Here is an 8183-nt window from a genome sequence, read left to right on the forward strand (position 1 = left end):
TTAGGCAGAAGGGATAAATAACATTCCATAAGAATCTCTAAAATCATTGGGGAAGTGTCAACAAAACGACTATTCCCGTTGGTGTGTAGAATGTGTGAGTCTGGCGACATATCACCTGACTTTCAGAAAAATATTATACACACAATTCCGAAGATCGCAAGACCTGACAAGTGCGAGAATTATCGCAAAATCAGCTTAACAGCTCATGCCTCCAAGTTGTTTACAAAAATAACGTACAGAAGAGTGGAAAAGAAAATTGAGCATGCGATAGATGACGATCAGTTTGGCTTTAGGAAAGGTAAAGGCCCCAGAGAGGCAATTCTGACGTTGTTGTTAATAATGAAAGCAAGACTAAAGAAAAATCAAGAGACGTTCATAGGATTTGTCGACCTGGAATAAGCGTTCGACAACGTAAAATGGTGCAAGATGTTCGAAATTCTGAGAAAAGTAGGGGCAAGCTACAGGGAGAGACGGGCCATATACAATATGTACAAAGCCAAGAGGGAATAATAAGAGTGGACGACCAAGAATAAAGTACTAGTATTCAAAAGGCTGTAAGACAAGGATGTAACCTTTCTCCCCTACTGTTCAATCTCTACATCGAGGAAGCAATGACGGAAATAAAAGGAAGGTTCAGGAGTGGAATTAAAACTCAAGGTGAAAGGATATCAATGATACGATTCGCTGATGACATTACTATCCTGAGTGAAAGTGAAGAAGAATTACATGATCTGCCGAGCAGAATGAACAGTCTAGTGAGTACCGAGTATGGATTGAGAGTAAATCGAAGAAAGACGAAGGTAATGAGAAGTAGTATAAATGAGAAGAGCGAGAATCTTTACATTAGGATTGATGATTCAAAAAATGTCTCTGAGCACTATGGGACTTAACTTCTGAGGTCATCAGTCCCCTAGAACTTAGAACTACTTAAACCTAACTAACCTAAGGACATCACACACATCCATGCCCGAGGCAGGATTCGAACCTGCGACCATAGCGGTCGCGCGGTTCCAGACTGTAGCGCCTAGGATTGATGGTCACGAAGTAGATGAAGTGAATGAATTCTGGTACCTAGGCAGTAAAATAACCAATCACGGACGAAGCAAGAAGGACATCAAAAGCAGACTAGCAATGACAAAAAGCGGATTCCCGGCCAAGAGAAGTCTACTAATATCAAACACTAGCCTTAGTTTGAGGAAGAAATTTCTGAGAATGTATGTCTGGAATACAGCATTGTACGGCAGTTAAACATGGACTGTGGGAAAACCGGAACAGAAGAGAATCGAAGCATTTGAGATGTGGTGCTACAGACGAATGTTGAAAATTAGGTGGACTGATAAGATAAGGAATGAGGACTTTCTGTACAGAATCGGAGAGGAAAGGAAAATGTGGAAAACACTGATAAGGAGAAGAGACAGGATGATAGGTGTAACGTTCCCTGGCAAACTCACATTATTAAAGAACAACAGTTTATTTGTACCATATACGCCGCTCTGGGCAAGTTGTATATATCGTAATTATTGAACAAAAATATTACTGAATGTGGTGTAAAAGACATTTGTTATTCTCCTTATATTGTTTGTTGTAATATTTCTCTGTATTTAGGATAGGAATTTTTCTGTATTTATTATGTGATTGTAAAATGTGTCAGTATTTGCGATAGCAGAGATATATATAATATGTTGTCAGAAGAGAATAATATTGTCAATTTGCAAAGAAATGTTAATAGTCAGCAATACTATTTAAGCACAATGCATTATGTATTCTTTGGTCTTCTCTGTTCAGAAGTCATTGCGGTAGGACACTGTGAAAGAGTTTTTTACGAATGGGTAGACTTCTTTTGTCTCTGTCTGGACTTAGCCGCCATTAGACGATGCGTTACGAATTAATGTGAGTTGTATTGTTGTTTGATCTAAATATATTAGTTTATCAAAAGTGTGAATTATTTATGTAAATTAGCTTGCCCACGTCATCTATAAAATTTCTTTAAGAATTTTTCAGCATTTTTTAGCGGTGTTGCTGGGCTGTGCCGCGACCAACAATAGGCGGCACATTTAAAAAATTATCAAACCCGTAAATCGGGAACAGAAGCATAAAAATCAATAGTGAATTAAGAAATTGTTCTTCTTTTTCAGTGATCCTGTGGCTGATAAAATTTGAATTAATTATACGTTTGTGCATTCGTAGGCGGATAGCTAATGTTAGTTAACATTGAAATTTAAACAGTTTGGTTCTTTCAAAATATCTTAAATGCATAGTGAAGTAGGTTTGATCAGTGGTAAATGTCGGCTTGGCAATAATTAAAACATTTTCTGCTAATAGAGGTAATCTTGTGTTCTATGGCTAGTGCCGGGATAAAATTCAGTAAAAATATTTAACAAAAAACCCACTGCATCTGGAAAGTGTATGCCAAGGCCGAAAGATTTAAAGGACTCAGTTCTCAACCTAATATTCTTAACCAGTTCATATGAGTTCACGTAAATATTATTTTTGTTCAAATGTACGTAATTCATAAGAAAGTAAAAATTTTTTATTACCACACGAAAATAAGAGAGTGGTTCTACAACAAAGTTCGCACGAAAGAAAATTAACTTAAAAGCAAAAGATAAAATTTATTACTCTTCTTTAACGAGATTTCAAATCAATTCCATTCATTTCCGACGATTTCGTTAAATAGGACATCTGTTAAGACATGAGGGATTGACTTCCATGGTACTACAGGGCAAAAACTGTAGGTGAAGACAGAGATTGGAATACATCCAGCAAATAATTGAGGACATAGGTTGAAAGTACTACTTACAGATGAAGAGGTTAGTGCAGGAGAGGAATTCGTGGCGGGCCACATCAAGCCATTCAGAAGACTGACGAATATATATTCCTCCCGAAATTATATATATATATATATATATATATATATATATATATATATATATATATATATATATATATATAATTTCGGGAGGAATCAGGGCCGTTGAAAAGCATTCGACAAAATTTGAACGTAATGAAAGCAGCAAAGGCTGTGTTTGCTTTATTAGCCCTTCGGTTTTGCTGTTTTGTGGTCTCTTGCGGTGTGACCGTAGGGATGGAGGGGAGGTGAGGATGTGACATGACATATGCATGAATAAAACGTCAGGAGGGTCCCTATAACACCTTCTCCCCAGTTCGTCAGCACCATCGGTGCAACGGCGCAGGCCCTACAGCTATGGTGAGTACTTTAAAATGTTCCTATAACCATTGACCGAGCGATTCCGAGGCGTATTCAGGCAGCAACCCCTTCAACATGCTACATATGAGTTGCAGTACACTGAAGCTCATGCACCTGCTTGCGGGAACCTGGAATCGGGTGTCGAAGGTGTTGCCTGTCTGCCAACGCCTAGGAATCAATCAAAGATTTCCTCAGTATAGGTACATTTTTGAAGTGTCAAATCTGTCAAGAATGTGATCCTGTTGCGAATCGCACTGCGAACTCTAGTTTTAGATGGGCAAATGTATGTAAACGAACGCCCCAGGTGGTGAGGTGGTTTAATTGTAGTCCTTTATGCCTTCTACTGAAGCATTTAGTGTCTTTTCCGAGCGGCGGTGTGTCTGAAATGTTTTCGTCTCCCACAGATAATTCAAAGTTGGGCGTCGTGGTATTGACCTCCATCGCAAAGGCGTCAAGAGGATTAGTGAGGTATGGGTTTGGACAGGTATGACGTCCTTTCTACTGTATGATACCTCCATGGTGGCGTTGGGTATAACTGTGATGAAATGAGATGCCCACCTTACACTTCACATCAAGTTCCGAGATGTGGCTATTTTTCCTAATGTGTCGTCAGCTTCTTGCATGATACGTCGCCGGGCCCGAGGATGACGCTGCTGGGCGCCACGCAGTATACAGGGTGGTCCATTGATCGTGACCGGGCCAAATGTCTCACGAAGTAAGCGTCAAACGAGAAAACTACAAAGAACGAAACTTGTCTAGCTTTAAGGGGGAAACCAGATGGTGCTAAGGTTGGCCCGCTAAATGGCGCTGCCATAGGTCAAACGGATATCAACTGCGTTTTTTTAAAAATAGGAACCCCCATTTTTATTACATATTCGTGTAGTACGTAAAGAAATGTGAATGTTTTAGTTGGACCACTATTTTCGCTTTGTGATAGATGGCGCTGTAATAGTCACCAACGTATAAGTACGTGGTATCACGTAACATTCCGCCAGTGCGAATAGTATTTGCTTCGTGTTAAAATGCACCGTTTACCAACTGCGGAAAACGTCGCTATCGTGTTGATGTATGGCTATTGTGATCAAAGTGCCCAAGGGGCGCGTGCGTTGTGTGCTGCTCGGTATCCAGGACGACATCATCTAAGTGTCCGGACCGTTCGCCGGATAGTTACGTTATTTAAGGAAACAGGAAGTGTTCAGCCACATGCGAAATGTCAACCACGACCTGCAACAAATGATGATGCCCAAGTAGGTGTTTTAGCTGCTGTAGCGGCTAATGCGCACATAAGTAACAGACAAATTACGCGAGAATCGGGAATCTCAAAGACGTCGGTGTTGAGAATGCCACATCAACATCGATTCCAGGCGTACCATATTTCTATGCACCAGGAATTACATGGCGACGACTTTGAACGTCGTGTACAGTTTTTCCACTGGGCACAAGAGAAATTACGGGACGATGATAGATTTTTTGCACGCCTTCTATTTAGCGACGAAGCGTCTTTCACCAACAGCGGCCGGCCGTAGTGACCGAGCGGTTCTATGCGCTACAGTCTGGAACTGCGCGACCGCTACGGTCGCAGGTTCGGATCCTGCCTCGGGCATGGATGTGTCTGATGCCCTTAGGTTAGTTAGGTTTAATTAGTCTAAGTTCTAGGGGACTGATGACCTCTGAAGTTAAATCACATAGTGCTCAGAGCCATTCGAACCATTTGAACCAACAGCAGTAACGTAAACCAGCATAATATGCACTATTGGGCAACAGAAAATCCACGATGGCTGCGAGAAATGGAACATCAGCGACCTTGGCGGGTTAATGTATGGTGTGGCATTATGGGAGGAAGGATAATTGGCCCCCATTTTATCGATGGCAATCTAAATGGTGCAATGTATGGCGATTTCCTACGTAATATTCTACCGATGTTACTACAAGATGTTTCACTGCATCACAGAATGACGATGTACTTCCAACATGATGGATGTCCGGCACATAGCTCGCGTGTGGTTGAAGCGGTATTGAATAGCATATTTCATGACAGGTGGATTGGTCGTCGAAGCACCATACCATGGCCCGCACGTTCACCGGATCTGACGTTCCCGGATTTCTTTCTGTGGGGAACGTTGAAGGATTTTTGCTATCGTGATCCACCGACAACGCGTGACAACGTGCGTCAGCGCATTGTCAATGCATGTGCGAACAATACGGAAGGCGAACTACTCGCTGTTGAGAGGAATGTCGTTATACGTATTGCCAAATGCATTGAGGTTGACGGACATCATTTTGAGTATTTATTGCATTAATGTGGTATTTACAGCTAATCACGCTGTTACAGCATGCGTTCTCAGAAATGATAAGTTCACAAAGGTACATGTATCACATTGCAACAACCGAAATAAAATGTTCAAACGTACCTACATTCTGTATTTTAATTTGAAAAACCTACCTCTTACCAACTGTTCGTCTAAAATTGTGAGCCATATGTTTGTGACTATTACAACGCCATCTATCACATACAAATTTCTTTATGTACTACACGAATATGCTATAAAAAATGGGGGTTCCTATTTTTGAAAACACGCAGTTGATATCCGTTTGACCTATGGCATTGCCATCTAGCGGGCCAACTATAACGCCATCTGGTTTCCTCCTTCAAGCTAGACAAGTTTCGATCTTTGCAGTTTTTTCGTTTGATGCTAATTTCCTGAGATATTTGGCCCGGTCACGATCAATGGACCACCATGTATACGTCACCGAATTGCATCCTTTTGAAAATGATCCAGATCCGTCGTTTTAGCAGCATGCAGTCTTGTTTATACTGGAATCTAAGAAGCAGCGTTTGGTTCCTCTAGATCAGTGGTCGTCAGACTGTGGCCTGTGAGTATCATGCGGACCGAATCAAGTATTCGTGTGACGCGTGGATCTCAGCCGTATTTTATAACACTATGTATCAAGCAATCAAGAGCCGAATCCAGAAACGTCAGGTAACGTTAGTTTATGTGCACATAGTCAATAACAAGTAAACATATCTTAAACGTGCTTAATCTGGATTTACATTGATGAATCGGCCGTGAGCTGTGTATAGGTGGCTATTTACCTCAGGGACAGAGGGGTAAACAACGCGCCCACGGCGGGGGTAGAGCATGTGTGAGGGGGGATGTTTTATTGTTTATCTTCCATTGCTGACAGCTCATGTCTGTGCCTCCTAACGATCACCTGCTACAGTATACACGTCAAGCGGAAGTAACATAGAATCGTGAATGTGCATTATAAAGATGGTCATATTCAAATGCGGTACGTATTTGTAGCAAAGAACATAAAATTAAAGTGAAGCTATTGTACTACTATTAGAAGAAAGACATTGAAGACATTTAGTAAATATTTGTGATCGGCCCGCACATTGCATAATGCATTTAAATTTAAGTACAGTTTCTGTTATTAATCATTCATCTGCTCGTACAACACCACTTACTCAGACGAAATTAGAATTATATAAATACCTTCAGCTGCCGACGGGCGCTGATATATATCAACGGGGACAGTTGAAAAGGTGTGCCCCGACCGGGAGTCGAACCCAGGATCTCCTGCTTACATGGCAGGTACTCTATCCATCTGAGCCATTGAGGGCACAGAGGATAGTGTGACTGAAGGGACTATCACGCGCAAGCCTTCCGCGAGACCCACATTCTCACCTTGTATGTCCACACACTACATTTAGTGTCCCACCCCAACACACTAATTACTCGTGGAAGACGTTCTTACCAAGTCCCGTAAGTGTTCGGGGAATATGTGTGCATCCGCACAGAAGAAGAAGGCCACGGCCGGTATTGACAGAACTATGTACTTATATGGATATGGTGTCTGTTCTTGCGGACATGTCCGAAAGAACAAACACCATTGACGACCTGCAGCCGTCTAGAACGAAATTAGAATTATATTAATACCTTCAGCTGCTGACGGGTGTTGATAGATATCAACGGGGACAGGTGAAAGTGTGTGCCCCGACCGGGACTCGAACCCGGGATCTCCTCCTTACAGGGCAGACGCTCTATCCATTTGAGCCATCGAGGGCACAGAGGATGGGCTATCTCGCGAAAGCCTCCCGCGAGACACACTTTCTGACCTTATACTACGAATGTAGTTTGTGTACACACATGCCATGTAAGCAGGAGACCATATCCATATAAGTACTTAGTCAGACGATTACAGTGTTACTAATCTGGGGGTTTCCGATGGTGGCAGCATTCTGAAACGGAACAGTCGACGCCAAGTGCTCCGAATGATGCCGACTCCGAAGGATCAGTACCTGGAAGGCAGCAGGCAACTTTTAGCGCCATTTCTATAGTTAGTTGGGGGATCATAACATCCGTGCAAATGCGGCCGGAGACGGCGCCCCGCGTGTCTGTTGGCTCTTGAACAAAAAAAGTTTGACAACCGCTGCTCCAGACCCCCAGAACACTTTTCGCTCTCATTTCCTTCACAAACGGCGCTCCAGTTTCCAGAGGTGCATATACTTGTGGGAAGACTTCCGACGACGGTATAAGATACTCGCCGTTATCACTTTATTCCTGAAAACAGCACCGTACATTAAATACGAGATCACGACATCGGCTTTTTAAGGTGGTGTTCTGCCTACTTTCCTGCGGCTTGAGGAAGAGGCCGTACTTTCAGATAAGATTGAAATCAACAACTTACAGCTTACACCCCACCGCCAGCACATGCTGAATCGATAACTCACAATCTGCGACAAACGATGAACACAAAAGAATGTGTGGCACCGTGCGCAAACTTGAGTGGTAGAGGTAGCAACGCGGCACCGTTCACGTTTAGAAATTCAACAGCTCGAAATGGCACTAGTGTGTCCCCTCCACGCAATGTGATTCTCATGCATGAAATGTCAACGACGTACTTTCAGCTGCCTAACTTCACTAAAAGAAACAAAAAATTACCATCTGAACAGGTCGGTACCGACCGGCTG

At 42.4% G+C, this 8183-nt stretch overlaps 1 non-coding gene across 1 annotated transcript; it reads right to left on the minus strand.

The window, feature by feature from the left end:
• Positions 1–7202: 7202 nt before the first annotated feature.
• Trnat-ugu lies at positions 7203–7277 on the minus strand. Its single transcript has one exon. It is a non-coding gene; the product is annotated as a tRNA-Thr (tRNA).
• Positions 7278–8183: the final 906 nt, after the last annotated feature.

The sequence above is a fragment of the Schistocerca piceifrons genome, chromosome 6 (genome assembly GCF_021461385.2).
Source record: "Schistocerca piceifrons isolate TAMUIC-IGC-003096 chromosome 6, iqSchPice1.1, whole genome shotgun sequence".
In the NCBI taxonomy this organism is placed as follows: domain Eukaryota; kingdom Metazoa; phylum Arthropoda; class Insecta; order Orthoptera; family Acrididae; genus Schistocerca; species Schistocerca piceifrons.